The 17,864-nt window shown below is 49.2% G+C and overlaps 1 protein-coding gene across 2 annotated transcripts in view; it reads left to right on the top strand.

Annotated features, from left to right (window-relative positions):
- SRBD1 (S1 RNA binding domain 1) overlaps positions 1-17,864 on the top strand; it is a 433,993-nt gene that overhangs the window by 81,278 nt on the left and 334,851 nt on the right. The window lies entirely within an intron of this gene.

Genomic DNA, 17,864 nt, shown 5'->3' with positions numbered 1-17,864 from the left:
TCGACTTTTTTAGGCCGACCTATTCAGTATAACCCAAAATTATCGGAATAGCTGCCGATCCGCGTGCTTCTGTTGGAAACGGGGCCAAATCCGACTTTAAAAACAGTCGGATTGAGATGAGCCGAGAGGAGGAGACTGGAGAGACCAGCGGGGAGATGGGGGAGAGCCGCGGGGAGACGGGTGAGAGCAGCGCTACAGCAGCGTAGCAGGAGGATGTGTCACAGCCACCGCTCACAGCAGCATCCACCCGTCTGCCCGCAGCTCTCCCCCGTCTCAGCTCCCGCATCTCAATTCGACTTTTTTTAAAGTCGGATTGAGATGGCATTGAATAGCCCTTGTTGGATCCATTCCGACAAATAAATGTCGAAATGGAACCGACTTCAATTGAATATACCCCTTACTCTTTCAGCTAAAGATCCTAAACATTATTATTAATACATTTCTTTCTTACAGGTGCCACATTAAATTACTCTGTAGCGCACATTTACCCCCCTGCAGTCTGATGATAATCGCTCAGCTGCACGAACATCAGCATTGTATCCAAACATGAATTAGGCTCCGTGAGTGTGTATTGCCACTGCCATGCAGGGCCACTGAGAGCAGTGCCAGGCCTGGGTACGGAGGTCCGTGGCCAAATTGGGGAAGCATTTTATTTTTAAAGTACTACGCACGCTGGCAAGGCTGTCATATTTATCCCTGTCATCCAGAGGGCGGATCTGTGGGGGTGGGGTGATCAGTGTGATTTCCCCACCCACCCGTAATACTTGCAGAGAGAAAGAGGAGATTGCTGCTGCCCAAGCAGCAATATTCTCCTCTCTCTCCCTGCCCAAGCACCATTAGTCTCCTCTCTCTCCCTGCCCAAGCACCATTAGTCTCCTCTCTCTCCCTGCCCAAGCAGCAATAGTCTCCTCTCTTTTTCTGCCCAAGCAGCAGTAGTCTCCTCTCTCTTACTGCCCAAGCAGCAGTAGTCTCCTCTCTCTTACTGCCCAAGCAGCCATAGTCTCCTCTCTCTTACTGCCCAAGCAGCCATAGTCTCCTCTCTCTCCCTGCCCTAACAGCAATAGTCTCATCTCTGTCCCTGCCCAAGCAGCAGTAGTCTCCTCTCTGTTTCTGCCCAAGCAGCCATAGTCTCCTCTCTCTTACTGCCCAAGCAGCCATAGTCTCCTCTCTCTTACTGCCCAAGCAGCCATAGTCTCCTCTCTCTCCCTGCCCTAACAGCAATAGTCTCCTCTCTGTCCCTGCCCAAGCAGCAGTAGTCTCCTCTCTCTCCCTGCCCAAGCAGCAATAGTCTCCTCTCTCTCCCTGCCCAAGCAGCAATAGTCTCCTCTCTCTCCCTGCCCAAGCAGCAATAGTCTCCTCTCTCTCCCTGCCCAAGCAGCAGTAGTCTCCTCTCTCTCCCTGCCCAAGCAGCAGTAGTCTCCTCTCTTTCCCTGCCCAAGCAGCAGTAGTCTCCTCAATCTCACTGCCCAAGCAGCAGTAGTCTCCTCTCTCTCACTGCCCAAGCAGCAGTAGTCTCCTCTCTTTCCCTGCCCAAGCAGCAGTAGTCTCCTCTCTTTCCCTGCCCAAGCAGCAGTAGTCTCCTCTCTCTCCCTGCCCAAGCAGCAGTAGTCTCCTCAATCTCACTGCCCAAGCAGCAGTAGTCTCCTCTCTTTCCCTGCCCAAGCAGCAGTAGTCTCCTCTCTCTCCCTGCCCAAGCAGCAGTAGTCTCCTCTCTTTCCCTGCCCAAGCAGCAGTAGTCTCCTCAATCTCACTGCCCAAGCAGCAGTAGTCTCCTCTCTCTCACTGCCCAAGCAGCAGTAGTCTCCTCTATGTCCCTGCCCAAGCAGCCATAGTCTCCTTTCTCTCCCTGCCTAAGCAGCCATAGTGTCCTCTCTCTCACTGCCCAAGCAGCCATAGTCTCCTCTCTCTCCCTGCCCAAGCTGCCATAGTGTCCTCTCTCTCACTGCCCAAGCAGCAGTAGTCTCCTCTCTCTCCCTGCCCAAGCAGCAGTAGTCTCCTCTTTCTCCCTGCCCAAGCAGCAGTAGTCTCCTCGCTCTCCCTGCCCAAGCAGCAGTAGTCTCCTCGCTCTCCCTGCCCAAGCAGCAATAGTCTCCTCACTCTCCCTGCTCAAGCAGCAGTAGTCTCCTCTCTCTCCCTGCCCAAGCAGCAGTAATCTTCTCTCTTTCCCGGCCCAAGCAGCAGTAGTCTCCTCTCTCTTACTGCCCAAGCAGCAGTAGTCTCCTCTCTCTCCCTGCCCAAGCAGCAGTAGTCTCCTCGCTCTTCCTGCCCAAGCAGCAGTAGTCTCCTCGCTCTCCCTGCCCAAGCAGCAATAGTCTCCTTACTCTCCCAGCCCAAGCAGCAGTAGTCTCCTCTCTCTCCCTGCCCAAGCAGCAGTAGTCTCCTCTCTCTCCCTGCCCAAGCAGCAGTAATCTTCTCTCTTTCCCGGCCCAAGCAGCAGTAGTCTCCTCTCTCTTACTGCCCAAGCAGCAGTAGTCTCCTCTCTCTCCCTGCCCAAGCAGCAGTAGTCTCCTCGCTCTCCCTGCCCAAGCAGCAGTAGTCTCCTCTCTCTCACTGCCCAAGCAGCAGTAGTCTCCTCGCTCTCCCTGCCCAAGCAGCAGTAGTTTCCTCTCTCTCCCTGCCCAAGCAGCAGTAATCTTCTTTCTTTCCCGGCCCAAGCAGCAGTAGTCTCCTCTGTCTTACTGCCCAAGCAGCAGTAGTCTCCTCTCTCTCACTGCCCAAGCAGCAGTAGTCTTCTCTCTTTCCCTGTCCAAGCAGCAGTAGTCTCCTCTCTCACTGCCCAAGCAGCAGTAGTCTCCTATCTCTTTCCTGAAGGGCTACTGCCCTCTGCCCCCACCAGACATCTCCAGCTGTCCTGGGCCCCAGTAAGTAGTACCTATCCACACCTCTCTGCACCCCTGCTTCCTAGTACTTGAGATATATGTAGCTGTGTCTGTACAATATGGAGTATTTGAATACTCTGAATTACCTAATTGTATATATACTGTACAGAAATATATTAATATGTATTAAAATGTCTGACTCTGAACCCAGTGGCAGCAGCTTCAATGATGACTACACTACTATAAGTTTTCTGTTGTCCAACATAATTTTGTTTATAACCAGTTATGTTAATACAGCATTAGTCTCCTCTCATACTGCGCAGTGCTTAATATGTAACATACTGCGCAGCGCCTAATATATAACATACTCTGCATTGCTTAATATATAACATACTGCTCAGCACTTAATATATAACATACTGCGCAGCGCTTAATATATAACATACTGCGCAACACTTAATAGAGAACATTTAGGGGTCTGTTCATGAAGCAGTGAAAAGTGTGGAGAAGTGAGCCAGTGGAGAAGTTGCCGATTGCAACCAATCAGCATTGATGTAACATTTATAATTTGCATACTATACAATTGTACGGAGCAACTGATTGGTTGCCATGGTCTACTTCTCCTCTCTTTTTCACTACTTCATAAATAGACTCAAACCCATGAACCCTGTGTGTGAGCTAGCAAAGCTAACCATTGTGCTAACTTGCTGCCCAGCAATGTAGACCTGTGGCTTCAATTTTCTGTTTGCAGTCATAAGGAAAACAATTTCCAGATGTTTTTTTTATATTTTATTTGTTAGTCATATTATCTGTGTTTGCATTATTTCCTGTGCTTACTCATAAGGTAACGATGAGGTAACATAACATGAAAAGCTTTCAGTTCAATGGGCTCTAGTAGATGCTGTTTCTATTTTTATCTTAAAGTTCTTATTGCATACTTGCAAGATCTGATCCCAGTACATACAGTACAGTGCAGAAGTAGATTTCTTAAGGGACAAAACGTTCCCTACAGATAAATGTAATACTAGAAAACTCCCTGGGCCTTATTTAGCGTTTTGTAGAAGTCCAACTGAAGTGTGAAATAAAATCAGCTTTGTCTTTCCACACAAACAGCATTTTGAGGTTCACATAACTAGTGCCCCAGAGTGCTGTTATGGATTTACTGAATAACAGACGGGGGATACACTGAGTGGCAGAGACAGGTTAGTAATTAATCTTAGCAAGCCCTTAGAAGTCATTGACTTACTTTTTCAGGGAATTAGGGGGGAAACCTCAACCTCCTACAGATTGAACACAAGTCCTCCTGGGTCTGTAAGTCCTAGTTATAGCTCTGGTTAGATATGGCACATTTTTATACTTACATGTGTCTGGCAGGTAGCGACAATTACTGTTAAGAGTTGCGCTGTTAAAAATGAGAAACCGCGGCGGGATGTAGTCGGGTGACCGGCGGTCGGGATTTCGGCTGTTAGCATACCGATGCTGGGATTCTGGCCACCAGGGGGCCCAGGGCTATTCCCACTCCTGGGTGTTCATGACACCCATAAAGTGGGAATAGAACCTGTGGAGGTGTATGATTTCTGTTGGAGGTGTAATCTGGCCCCGGGTTCCCTTCTTCATGTCTGTGACAGTGCTACTTGTTATTGGGCTTTTGTCAAAAACACTGAGACATGTCAGTTGAAATACGGTAACAGGGCTACCTCTTCTACTCGGGATGCGGTCCAAATCCTGGCAGTCTGAATCCCGACAGTCAGAAGAATTATAGAGGGATCCCAACGGATAGAATCCTGACAGATCCCGCCGGTAGGTACAGGGGTTAGGGTTAGGCTGCGGGAGGGGATGGTTAGAGTTACGCAATGAGGTGGGTGGGCTACGGCTAGGGGTAGAGTTAAAATACCAGGATGCATCAGGATTTTCTCTGTTGGGATCCCGACTGCCGGGATTTTGTTTCCAACCCCTTACTCTCACCCTTGAGTTTTGGCTTCTGAACTTAATGGATTCCCCTATCTTAAACACCTGATAAATGTGGTCCTTGTCTTTGGAGATCAGCGGCCCCTCCTGCAATCTTTTAGTGGTTCTAGAGGATTAATCTCTACATGACGATGACAAGACCATACATCTTCACCTTTTGGTACGACTGTTTGAGATTCATGGACTTAAACACGGATATAACCCATTTCCAGCCTTCCCCTAGCAAAAAAGACAATGGGAAATGTACAATTAATGAACTAGGCCTGCAGTAAAGTAATGTTGGGTGTACTCACCAGACTGCGTTTAAGGAGTGGGTATGTAAGTCTCCTGGATGTGGATGCAAAGCAGGACATCTAGATCAAATTTTTACTTCAGTTCCTCCTCATATGAAGCAAATTTGGTGCCAAATTCTCACCACCTCTCTCCTCTCCTCTTATTACTTGTCCGTGATATGCCTTATTATATCATAGAAGCACTTATGACAACTAGCGACACTCCTTTCCACTGTTCCAATGGCATTAACAGTAGCAAGTACACCTGCCTAAAGCTGCTTTTTGAAGGGCAAATAGGTCTTTGCAGCAAGGCACCCCAAAAGGCTCTAGTTTGCTGTCAGTTTTCATTAGAACCATGCAAATCGCTTGGTGTTACAACCATTAATTTGGAAAGCAAAATAGCAATCAATTTGTGATTTCTGCCAACTTTACAAATGTCTGGAAATTTGCCAGTTTTTAGTCCCAGCATTGTCCCTGCAGCCTGTGACATCGAAGGTACGTCCCTGCAGCTAGTGCAGACCTGCCTTGTGCAATCTCGCATATTGCACCACCTCAGTTATTGTTCCCATCCTTCTACTTCCTTGGGCCAGTCCATCACTGGATGTATACATCAGCAGACCAGACACAATTTCCTGGCAGTACACATCTAGTTTGTGGGCCGACCCTGTATACAGGAACTGTGAAAATTATACAATGTGAAGTCACGCTGGTTTAATTTATGTTTTAGTGCGTGTGGCATTAACCTCAATTACTGATATTTGCCTATTGATGTTGGTTTGTTTTTGCGGCACTAAGTAAAATTAAAAATTATTTTCTGAAGTTCCAAATGAAAGTTATTTTAACGTGTTCACATTTATTTAAGAAGTTCTATATAATCGCTACATTGATTGTATATAACTGTTGGAAGATTATCAAGAATTTTATTTGCTTATAATGTTTTCACATTTCTGGAATAATTGAAATGTCATATGTGATAGAAATATATATCCAGTAGCCTAAATATGGTGTAAATTCCTTTTGCATGGTGTACCAAATGTCACTCACTGTCAGCTACTTATTCCAAATCATCAAAACTGTAGTGCTGTAGTGAGCACCACCCAGATTAAAAGCCTCATTGCCAAATATTCATATTTGTGCTCCCTCCAGATGTACTTGTATAACCAAAAATGTCTATTTAAAAGCAGAACATTTCCGTAGCCCATAAAACGTACCCCTGTGGTGCTTTAAAAGCGGACTGCGAACACACAGCACCAGCACACGCTAAGCAAGATTTCTAGTGCCAGCAAAATAGTTTATTATTTAGTGACAGGTGGGGAAATATTCACATAGATTTGTGGAATTACGGGCCCAGCGCAGCGCTTATTATTTCATTAAATTTCTTTACCCCGCCTCCTGAAACTCATATTGTCTTTCATGTCTGAAAAATCTGGCGCTTGTTGGACTTGGCACTTTGCAACATGTTTTCATAGGATTTTTTAATGCAGATAAGATTATGAAGTTTATACTGAAATATCTTGGCTTTCAGTTCGACAGAACTTGCCATATTAACGTCCTTCGCTGTGTCAATAATGGTGTTACAGGATACAGGCAGACGTTTAGGTATATGGTTAAAATGGTAATATGCAATTTGCAGCTATAATGATTTCAGACTTGGATACTAAAACAGACGGTAAAAATTAAAGGGGCAGCAATGTTTGAAGGGGGTTCCTTCGTGCACTTTAAGTAATGATATATAAAGAGAGCTCTACTTCTTTAGCTTCTATGGTGCTTTTTTGCCATTTTGTTGGATCACTATGAAGATTTGTTGGATGCTGTTCTGTCTTCATCGTACACCTTTCTGTTCTGAGAGCAGCTATGTGTCGTATCCAAAGGCAGCACAATCAGATTGTACAAGACGCAGGTGAAAACAGAAATGAAAGCCAGGAAGGGAAGGGAACACAAACGTATTTATTTAGAGTTGCATAAAGGTATGTAGAATTAATGTAATTTCTCTGACATCCTAGTGGATGCTGGGTACTCCGTAAGGACCATGGGGAATAGACGGGCTCCGCAGGAGACTGGGCACACTAAAAGAAAGATTAGGTACTATCTGGTGTGCACTGGCTCCTCCCTCTATGCCCCTCCTCCAGACCTCAGTTAGAATCTGTGCCCGTCCCGAGCTGGTTGCACACTAGGGGCTCTCCTGAGCTTCTAGTAAAGAAAGTATTTGTTAGGTTTTTTATTTTCAGTGAGATCTGCTGGCAACAGACTCACTGCTACGAGGGACTAAGGGGAGAGAAGCGAACCTACCTGCTTGCAGCTAGCTTGGGCTTCTTAGGCTACTGGACACCATTAGCTCCAGAGGGATCGAACACAGGCCCAGCCTCGGTCGTCTGGTCCTGGAGCCGCGCCGCCGTCCCCCTTGCAGAGCCAGAAGCAAGAAGAACATCCTGAAAATCGGCGGCTGAAGACTCCGGTCTTCATTAAGGTAGCGCACAGCACTGCAGCTGTGCGCCATTGCTCCCTATGCACACCACATACTCCGGTCACTGATGGGTGCAGGGCGCTGGGGGGGGGGCGCCCTGGGCTGCAATTAGAGTACCTTACATGGCGAACAGCACATAATATAGTCTAATAAACTATATATGTGTAAAAATCCCCCGCCATAATATAAATATAAGAGCGGGAGAAGTCCGCCGAGAAGGGGGCGGGGCTATCTCCCTCAGCACACTGGCGCCATTTCCTCTTCACAGCTCCGCTGGAAGACAGCTCCCCAGGCTCTCCCCTGCAGTTTCCAGGCTCAAAGGGTAAAAAAGAGAGGGGGGGCACTAAATTTAGGCGCAAACTGTATTTGTAAAGCTGCTATAGGGAAAATCACTTTGTGTTAGTGTAAATCCCTGATTATATAGCGCTGTGGTGTGTGCTGGCATACTCTCTCTCTGTCTCCCCAAAGGACTTTGTGGGGTCCTGTCCTCAGTCAGAGCATTCCCTGTGTGTGTGCGGTGTGTCGGTACGGCTGTGTCGACATGTTTGATGAGGAGGCTTATGTGGAGGCGGAGCAGGTGCCGATAAATGTGATGTCACCCTCTGCGGGGTCGACACCAGAGTGGATGGATATGTGGAAGGTTTTACACGACAGTGTCAACTCCTTGCATAAAAGGTTCGATGACATAACAGCTGTGGGACTGCCGGCTTCTCAGCCAGTGCCTGCCCAGGTGTCTCAAAGGCCATCAGGGGCTCAAAAACGCCCGCTACCTCAGATGGCAGACACAGATGTCGACACGGAGTCTGACTCCAGTGTCGACGAGGACGAGACTTATACACAATCCACAAGGGGCATCCGTTGCATGATTACGGCAATGAAAAATGTGTTACACATTTCTGACATTAACCCAGGTACCACTAAAAAGGGTATTATGTTTGGGGAGAAAAAGCAGCCAGTGTTTTTTCCCCCATCAGATGAGTTGAATGAAGTGTGTGAAGAAGCGTGGGCTTCCCCCGATAAGAAACTAGTGATTTCTAAACAGTTACTGATGGCGTACCCTTTCCCGCCAGAGGACAGGTTACGTTGGGAGACATCCCCGAGTTTGGATAAGGCGCTCACACGCTTATTAAAAAAGGTGGCACTGCCGTCTCAGGATACGGCCGCCTTAAAGGAGCCTGCGGATAGAAAGCAGGAGGCTATCCTGAAGTCTGTATATACACACTCAGGTACTATACTGAGACCTGCTATTGCTTCAGCTTGGATGTGTAGTGCTGCAGCAGCTTGGTCCGATACCCTGTCAGAAAATATTGAATCCCTCGACAGGGATACGATTTTGCTAACCATAGAGCATATTAAAGACGTCGTCTTATATATGAGAGATGCACAGAGGGATATTTGCCGGCTGGCATCTAGAATTAATGCAATGTCCATTTCTGCCAGGAGAGTATTATGGACTCGGCAGTGGACAGGTGATGCGGATTCTAAAAGGCACATGGAGGTTTTGCCTTACAAGGGTGAGGAATTGTTTGGAAGTGGTCTCTCGGACCTCGTTTCCACAGCAACAGCTGGGAAGTCGACATTTTTACCTCAGGTTCCCTCACAGCCTAAGAAAGCACCGTATTATCAGGTACAGTCCTTTCGGCCCCAGAAAGGCAAGCGGGTTAAAGGCGCGTCCTTTCTGCCCAGAGGCAGGGGTAGAGGGAAAAAGCTGCACCATACAGCCAGTTCCCAAGAACAAAAATCCTCCCCTGCTTCCACTAAGTCCACCGCATGACGCTGGGGCTCCACTGGTGGAGCCAGGTGCGGTGGGGGCCCGTCTCCGGAACTTCAGCGACCAGTGGGTTCGCTCACGGGTGGATCTCTGGGTTCTACAAGTGGTATCTCAGGGATACAAGCTGGAATTCGAGACGTCTCCCCCTCGCCGTTACCTCAAATCAGCCTTGCCAGCTACTCCCCAGGACAGGGAGGTAGTACTGGCGGCAATTCACAAGCTGTACCTCCAGCAGGTGATAATAAAAGTTCCCCTCCTTCAACAGGGACGGGGTTACTATTCCACAATGTTTGTGGTACCGAAACCAGACGGTTCGGTGAGACCCATTCTAAATTTGAAATCCTTGAACACTTATATAAGGAAGTTCAAGTTCAAAATGGAATAGCTCAGGGCGGTTATTGCAAGCCTGGAAGAGGGGGATTACATGGTATCACTGGACATCAAGGATGCTTACCTACATGTCCCCATTTACCCACCTCACCAGGTGTACCTCCGTTTTGTGGTACAGGACTGCCATTACCAATTCCAGACGTTGCCGTTTGGTCTGTTCACGGCACCGAGGGTATTCACCAAAGTAATGGCCGAAATGATGATACTCCTTCGAAAGAAGGGAGTTATAATTATCCCGTACTTGGACGATCTCCTTATAAAGGCGAGGTCCAGGGAGCAGTTGTTGGTCGGAGTAGCACTATCTCAGGAAGTACTACAACAGCACGGCTGGATTCTGAATATCCCGAAGTCGCAGCTGGTTCCTACGACGCGTCTGCTGTTCCTGGGTATGATTCTGGACACAGAACAGAAGAAGGTGTTTCTCCCGGAGGAGAAGGCCAAGGAGTTGTCATCTCTCGTCAGAGACCTCCTAAAACCAAAACAGGTGTCGGTGCATCACTGCATGCGAGTCCTGGGAAAGATGGTAGCTTCTTACGAGGCAATTCCATTCGGCAGGTTCTATGCACGGATCTTTCAGTGGGATCTGTTAGACAAGTGGTCCGGATCGCATCTTCAGATGCATCGGCTGATCACCCTGTCCCCGAGGGCCAGGGTGTCTCTGCTGTGGTGGCTGCAGAGTGCTCATCTTCTCGAGGGCCGCAGATTCGGCATACAGGACTGGATCCTGGTGACCACGGATGCAAGCCTCCGAGGTTGGGGGGCAGTCACTCAGGGAAGAAACTTCCAAGGACAATGGTCGAGTCAGGAAGCTTCCCTACACATAAATGTTCTGGAACTAAGGGCCATTTACAGTGCCCTAAGTCAGGCAAGACCCCTGCTTCAAAACCAGCCGGTGCTGATTCAGTCAGACAACATCACGGCGGTCGCCCATGTAAACCGACAGGGCGGCACAAGAAGCAGGATGGCGATGGCAGAAGCCACAAGGATTCTCCGATGGGCGGAAAATCACGTGATAGCACTGTCAGCAGTGTTCATTCTGGGAGTGGACAACTGGGAAGCAGACTTCCTCAGCAGGCACGACCTCCACCCGGGAGAGTGGGGACTTCATCCAGAAGTCTTCCAGCTGATTGTAAATCGTTGGGAAAGACCACAGGTGGACATGATGGCGTCCCGCCTCAACAAAAAGCTAAAAAGATATTGCGCCAGGTCAAGGGCCCCTTAGGCGATAGCTGTGGACGCTCTAGTGACACCGTGGGTGTACCAGTCGGTTTATGTGTTCCCTCCTCTTCCTCTCATACCAAAGGTACTGAGGATAATAAGAAAGAGAGGAGTAAGAACTATACTCATCGTTCCGGATTGGCCAAGAAGGACTTGGTACCCGGAACTACAAGAAATGATGTCAGAGGACCCTTGGCCTCTGCCTCTCAGACAGGACCTGCTACAACAGGGGCCCTGTCTGTTCTAAGACTTACCGCGGCTGCGTTTGACGGCATGGCGGTTGAACGCCGGATCCTGATGGAAAAGGGCATTCCGGTTGAAGTCATTACTACGCTGATAAAAGCTAGGAAGGATGTGACAGCAAAACATTATCACCGCATATGGCGAAAATATGTTGCTTGGTGTGAGGCTATGAAGGCCCCAACAGAAGAATTTCAGCTGGGTCGATTTCTGCACTTCCTACAGTCAGGAGTGACTATGGGCCTAAAATTGGGATCCATTAAAGTCCAGATTTCGGCCCTGTCTATTTTCTTTCAAAAAGAACTGGCTTCACTGCCTGAAGTTCAGACGTTTGTTAAGGGAGTGCTGCATATTCAGCCCCCTTTTGTGCCCCCAGTGGCACCTTGGGATCTCAACGTTGTGTTGGATTTCCTAAAATCACATTGGTTTGAGCCACTTCAGACCGTGGAGTTGAAATATCTCACGTGGAAAGTGGTCATGCTTTTGGCCTTGGCTTCGGCTAGGCGTGTGTCGGAATTGGCGGCTTTGTCATGTAAAAGCCCCTATCTGATCTTCCATATGGACAGGGCAGAATTGAGGACTCGTCCCCAATTTCTCCCTAAGGTGGTATCAGCGTTTCATTTGAACCAACCTATTGTGGTGCCTGCGGCTGCTCGGGACTTGGAGGCTTCCAAGTTGCTGGACGTAGTCCGGGCCCTGAAAATCTATGTTTCCAGGACGGCTAGTGTCAGAAATACTGACTCGCTGTTTATCCTGCATGCACCCAACAAGCTGGGTGCTCCTGCTTCTAAGCAGACTATTGCTCGCTGGATCTGTTGCACGATTCAACTTGCACATTCTGCGGCTGGACTGCCGCATCCTAAATCAGTCAAAGCCCATTCCACGAGGAAGGTGGGCTCTTCTTGGGCGGCTGCCCGAGGGGTCTCGGCTTTACAACTTTGCCGAGCTGCTACCTGGTCGGGATCAAACACGTTTGCAAAATTCTACAAGTTTGATACCCTGGCTGAGGAGGACCTTGAGTTTGCTCATTCGGTGCTGCAGAGTCATCCGCACTCTCCCGTCCGTTTGGGAGCTTTGGTATAATCCCCATGGTCCTTACGGAGTACCCAGCATCCACTAGGACGTCAGAGAAAATAAGAATTTACTCACCGGTAATTCTATTTCTCGTAGTCCGTAGTGGATGCTGGGAGCCCGTCCCAAGTGCGGACTCTCTGCAGTACGTGTATATAGTTATTGCTTAACTAAAGGGTTTTGTTATGAGCCATCTGTTTATGAGGCTCATTTGTTGTTCATACTGTTAACTGGGTATAGTTATCACAAGTTGTGCGGTGTGATTGGTGTGGCTGGTATGAGTCTTACCCTGGATTCCAAATCCTTTCCTTGTAGTGTCAGCTCTTCCGGGCACAGTTTCCCTAACTGAGGTCTGGAGGAGGGGCATAGAGGGAGGAGCCAGTGCACACCAGATAGTACCTAATCTTTCTTTTAGAGTGCCCAGTCTCCTGCGGAGCCCATCTATTCCCCATGGTCCTTACGGAGTACCCAGCATCCACTACGGACTACGAGAAATAGAATTACCGGTGAGTAAATTCTTATTTTTTCTAGCATGCATAAGGGATATTGGGGGAATCTAGTACGATGCGGTATAGACGGGGTTCAAAGGAGTTGGTGCACTTTAAATTTCTTCAACTGGGTGTGCTGGCTCCTCCCCTCTATGCCCCCTCCCACAGGCAGTTTAGAAAAAAGTGACCTCAGGAGAGGATGCACACTCTGGAGCTCCATAGAGTTTTCTTCAGTTTCTTTTCAATCTTTGTTATTTTCGGTATTCTGTTTGGGCAACATCATACCTGCACCGTGGGAGTTACGGGGGGGGGGGGGGGGTCACCGGCCTTGCGAGGTGTCAGAGCCGCTTCCCCCGCTGCAGGACCACCGTCCTGAGAAGTTGTTGTTCAGCGGGGCACTGCGCGTATGCGGTCACAATCGCAGCATGCCACACACACCTAACAGTAGCCTGAAAGTGACGACAGTGGTGAGTAGACACTGGGAGCCTCGCTAGGGGGGTCCCCCGGTTCATGGTGCTGCAAAAACGCAGGGAGGCATACAGGACCTGTTATAGCCCCCTGTGTACACTGGCAAGCGGTTGTGAAAACAGGTATTTCCATTATGTTTTACAGCAAAAGGAGACATTTTACAGTATAAATAAGTGTATAGCTCCATTGCCATTGCAGGGGGCTGAGCTACTTCAGAGCGGGACCAGCGGCTTCTTGGTGCCTTCCTCTGCTTCCAGCAGCAGTAGCACCAGGCACACAGTTCCTCCAACACTCCTGATACATATAGGGGTGTTAGAAAGGGATAGAGCAGCTATTATAGTTGTAGATAGAGTCCTGATAAGGACAAAACACCGGTGTTCCACTGAGTCACAGTATAAAGTTACAGCCTGCAGTCTCCCTGAGTCGCTAGGTTTGGTGTGTTTCAAGAGGGCCTCGCGGGGATATGTCTCTGGTGAGTATGGTTACTCCGATCACACACATTCAGGATACTGCACGCGTCCTGTGCGACTCTATTAAAGAGATAGGCGCTAATAATGCAAATACTACTGCCATGGCAGTGTCGGCGCGCAGAGCTTTATGGCTGCGCCAGTGGATAGCGGACGCAGATTCCAAGCGTAGTGTGGTATCTATCCCTTTCTCAGGGGAGTGGCTATTCAGGGTTGAGTTGGTTTCGTGGATTTCAAAAGCTACAGCGGGGAATTCCACGTTTCTTCCCTCTGGGGCCCCACAAGCTAGGCTCCTACCCGGGGCCATCTACTCAGTCCTTTTCGGACCGCTATGTTTCGATTTTGAACCAGAGGTGCCTCAAACGCTGCACGAGGCACCAGAGGTAAGGCAAAAAAGCCAGCAGCTGCAGGTTCCCAGGAACAAAGCACCAGTTAACCTTTCACTAAGGCCTCAGCATGACTGTGCCCGCCCACCCCGAGGGGATCTCGAGGTGGGAGCTCGGCTGCGTCACTTCAGCCGCATCTGGGAAAGCTACTGCCAGGATACCTGGGTACAGGACCTCATTTCTCAGGGCTACAAGCTGGAGTTCGACGGTGCTCCTCCCCAACAATTTTTCAAATCAAGCTTACCAGCTTTGGAGGATGCGCGTGTTACGCTGCAACAGGCTATCCTAAAATTGGTCTAATCCCAAGTCATTGTTCCAGTGCCACTGCAACAACAGGGAAAGGGTCATTACTCCAACCTGTTCGTGGGACCGAAACCGGGTGGTTCTGTAAGACCCATTTTGAATCTAAAATCCTTGAACCCTTACCTAAAGGTTTTCAAGTTCAAGATGGAGTCTTTGCAAGCAGTGATTGCGGGCCTGGGAGAACAGGAGTTCATGGTCTCCCTGGATATAAAGGACGCCTATCTCCATATCCCGATTTGGCCACCTCACCAGGCTTACCTGAGGTTTGCCCCGCTGAACGATCACTACCAGTTCCAGCCGCTACCCTTCGGCCGGTCCACAGCTCCGAGGGTGTTCACGAAGGTGATGGCGGAGATGATGTTACAACTCCGGGTCCAGGGGTTCAATATTGTTCCTTATCAGGACGATCTCTTGATAAAAGCGAGATCCAGGGAGCTTTTATTGCTCCATATAGACCGCACTATCCAACTTCTGTTGCACCATGGGTGGATCCTCAATTTACAGAAGTCCCAGCTGGAGTCAACTCAGCGACTCCTGTTCCTGGGGATGTTTCTGGATACTGTGGCCTAGAAAGTCTTCCTCCCAGAAGTCAAGGTGAGAATACTCCAGGAGATGGTCCATATGATCCTACGGCCTACTCGAATATCCATCCATCGTTGCATAAGATTGTTGGGGAAGATGGTAGCCTCATACGAGGCGATCCAGTATGGAAGGTTCCATGCCAGAACTTTTCAATTGGATCTCCTGGACAAGTGGTCCGGATCACATCTTCAGATGCACCGGATAATACGGCTGTCACCTCAGGCCAGTATTTCCCTCCTGTGGTGGCTGCAGTCCTGCCACCTACTGGAAGATCAAAGTTTCGGGATACAAGATTGGATCCTCCTCATGACGGATGCAAGTCTGAGAGGATGGGGAGCTGTCACCCAGGGGGCTCAGTTCCAGGGCAGGTGGTCAGCCCACAAAGCCCTCCTTCCGATCAACATTTTAGAACTTCGGGCGATCTACAATGCTCTGATTCAGGTCTCTCCTCTACTGAGGGATCATGGGATCCAAGTGCAGTTGGACAACGCCACGGCAGTGGCGTACATCAATCGACAAGGAGGGACGAAAAGCAGGGCCTGCATGCGAAAGGTGTCTAAGATACTCCTCTGGGGAGAAAGAAATGCAAGAGCAATGTCCACAATCTTCATTCCGGGAGTAGACAACTGGGAAGCGGACTTCCTCAGTCGTCACGATCTCCACCCGGGAGAGTGGGGCTTCACCATCAGGTGTTTCAGCAGATCATCGGCCGGTGGGGCTGCCCACAAATAGACATGATGGCTTCTCGACTCAACAAGAAGCTTTGTTGGTATTGCTCGCGAACCAGGGACCCTCAGGCGAGGGCAGTAGATGCACTGACGTCGCCTTGGCCTTACCGGCTGGTCTATCTGTTTCCTCCGATTCCATTGCTCCCAAGGGTGCTCAAGCGAATCCGGAATCAAGGAGTCCAGGCAATTCTGATTGCCCCGGATTGGCCTCGGAGGGCATGGCACGCGGATCTTCTGGACATGTCCGTCGAAGATCCTTGGCCTCTGCCACTGAGAAGAGATCTTCTTCAACAAGGACCGTTCCTCTACCCGGACTTACGGCGGCTTTGTTTGACGACATGGAGGTTGAGCGGAACATCCTAGCTCACTAGGGCCTTTCCCAAAAGGTTATTGCTACCATGTTTCAGGACAGGAACCCTGTGACGTCACTATCATCATATCTGGAGAAGATATGTCTCTTGGTGTAAGGAATGCACGTATCCGCCTGCGGAGTTCCACTTGGGACGTTTCCTCCGTTTCCTGCAGGCTGGTGTGGATAAGGGCTTATGTCTGGGTTCCATTAAGGTCCAGATTTCAGCTCTCTTTATTTTCTTCCAGAAGAAATTGGCACTGTTGCCAGAAGTGCAGAACTTCTTGCAAGGGGTGCTTCGCATTCACCCTCATTTTGTGCCGCCCACGGCACCCTGGGATTTGAATGTTGTGTTGGAATTTCTACAGTCCTCCTGGTTTGAACCTCTGATGACAGCAGAAGACAAGTATCTCATGTGGAAGATGGTGATGTTATTGGCCTTGGCTTCTGCTACGCGCGTCTCAGAGCAGGGGGCCTTATCGTGTAAAAGTCTCTACTTGGTCTTTTACAAAGACAGAGCGGAACTCAGGACTAGGCAGCAGTTCCTGCTGAAGGTCGTCTCTGTGTTCCACTTGAATCAACCTACTGTGGTTCTGGCACTTCTGCTCCTCCGGAGGCATTGGATGCTGTGCGAGCCTTGAAGATCTATATCAAGAGAACAGCTCGGACCAGAGAGACAAATTCCTTGTTTGTGCTCTCTGATGCGCAGAAAAAGGGTTGCCCTGCTTCTAAGCAGTCCATTGCTCGTTGGCTTAGGCTTACTATCCAACAGGCCTATGTGTCGGCAGCCTTACCTGTTCCACAGTCTCTGAAGGCCTACTCTACAAGATCGGTAGGGTCTTCCATGGCGGCTGCTCGTGGAGTCTCGGCCTTGCAACTATGCTGAGCTGCTACCTGGTTGGGGAAGAACACCTTTGTGAAGTTCTACAGGGTTGATACCCTGGCCAAAGAGGATACCCAGTTTGGGCAGGCGGTGCTGCAGACATCTCCGCACATTCCCACCCGTTCTGGAAGCTTTGGGACGTCCCCATCGTATTAGATTCCCCCAATATCCCTTATGGATGCTAGAGAAAATAGGACTTTAATTACCTACAGGTAAATCCTTTTCTCGTAGTCCATAAGGGATATTGGGGGTCATTACGACCTGATTGCACGCTGCCGTTTTTCGCAGCGCAGCGATCAGGTCACTACTGCGCATGCGGATTGTTGCTGGGCGATGGATTTAATGAAGAATCCATTCTCACAGCCGATTGCAAGAAGATTGACATGAAGAAGGCGTGTACGGGTGTCAACTGACCATTTTAGGGAGTGGTTGGAAAAACGCAGGCGTGTCAAAGCGTTTGCAGTGCGGGTGTCTGACGTCAATTCCGGGACCGGACAGGCTGAAGTGATCGCAGCGGCTGAGTAAGTTCAGACCTACTCAGAAACTGCACAGACTATTTTTGTAGTGCTTGGCTGCACAGGCGTTCGCACACTTGCAAAGCTTAAATACACTCCCCAGTGGACGGCGACTATGCATTTGCACGGCTGCAAAAAGTAGCTAGCGAGCGATCAACTTGGAATGACCCCCATTGGGCGCCCGCCTCAGTGCGTTGACTTTTCTGCATGTTCTCTTTTGTATGGTTACCTGTTCAGCTGTTGCTGTTTGTTACCAGCCGTTGCTGGTCGTTTTATGTTAAGTGGTGTGCTGGTGTGTGAATCTCACCACTCGTTGTTATGTTCCTTCTCTCAAGTATGTCCTTTCTCCTTCGGGCACTGTTTTACCTATAACTGTCTGTGGAGGGGGCATAGAGGGGGGACACACCCAGTTGAAGAAAATTAAAGTGCACCGGCTCCTTTGGACCCCGTCTATACAGCATCTTACTAGATTCCCCCAATAT

This window comes from Pseudophryne corroboree, chromosome 4, assembly GCF_028390025.1.
Source record: "Pseudophryne corroboree isolate aPseCor3 chromosome 4, aPseCor3.hap2, whole genome shotgun sequence".
Taxonomy (NCBI): Eukaryota; Metazoa; Chordata; class Amphibia; order Anura; family Myobatrachidae; genus Pseudophryne; species Pseudophryne corroboree.
This window is presented reverse-complemented; position numbering and strand designations above follow the sequence as displayed.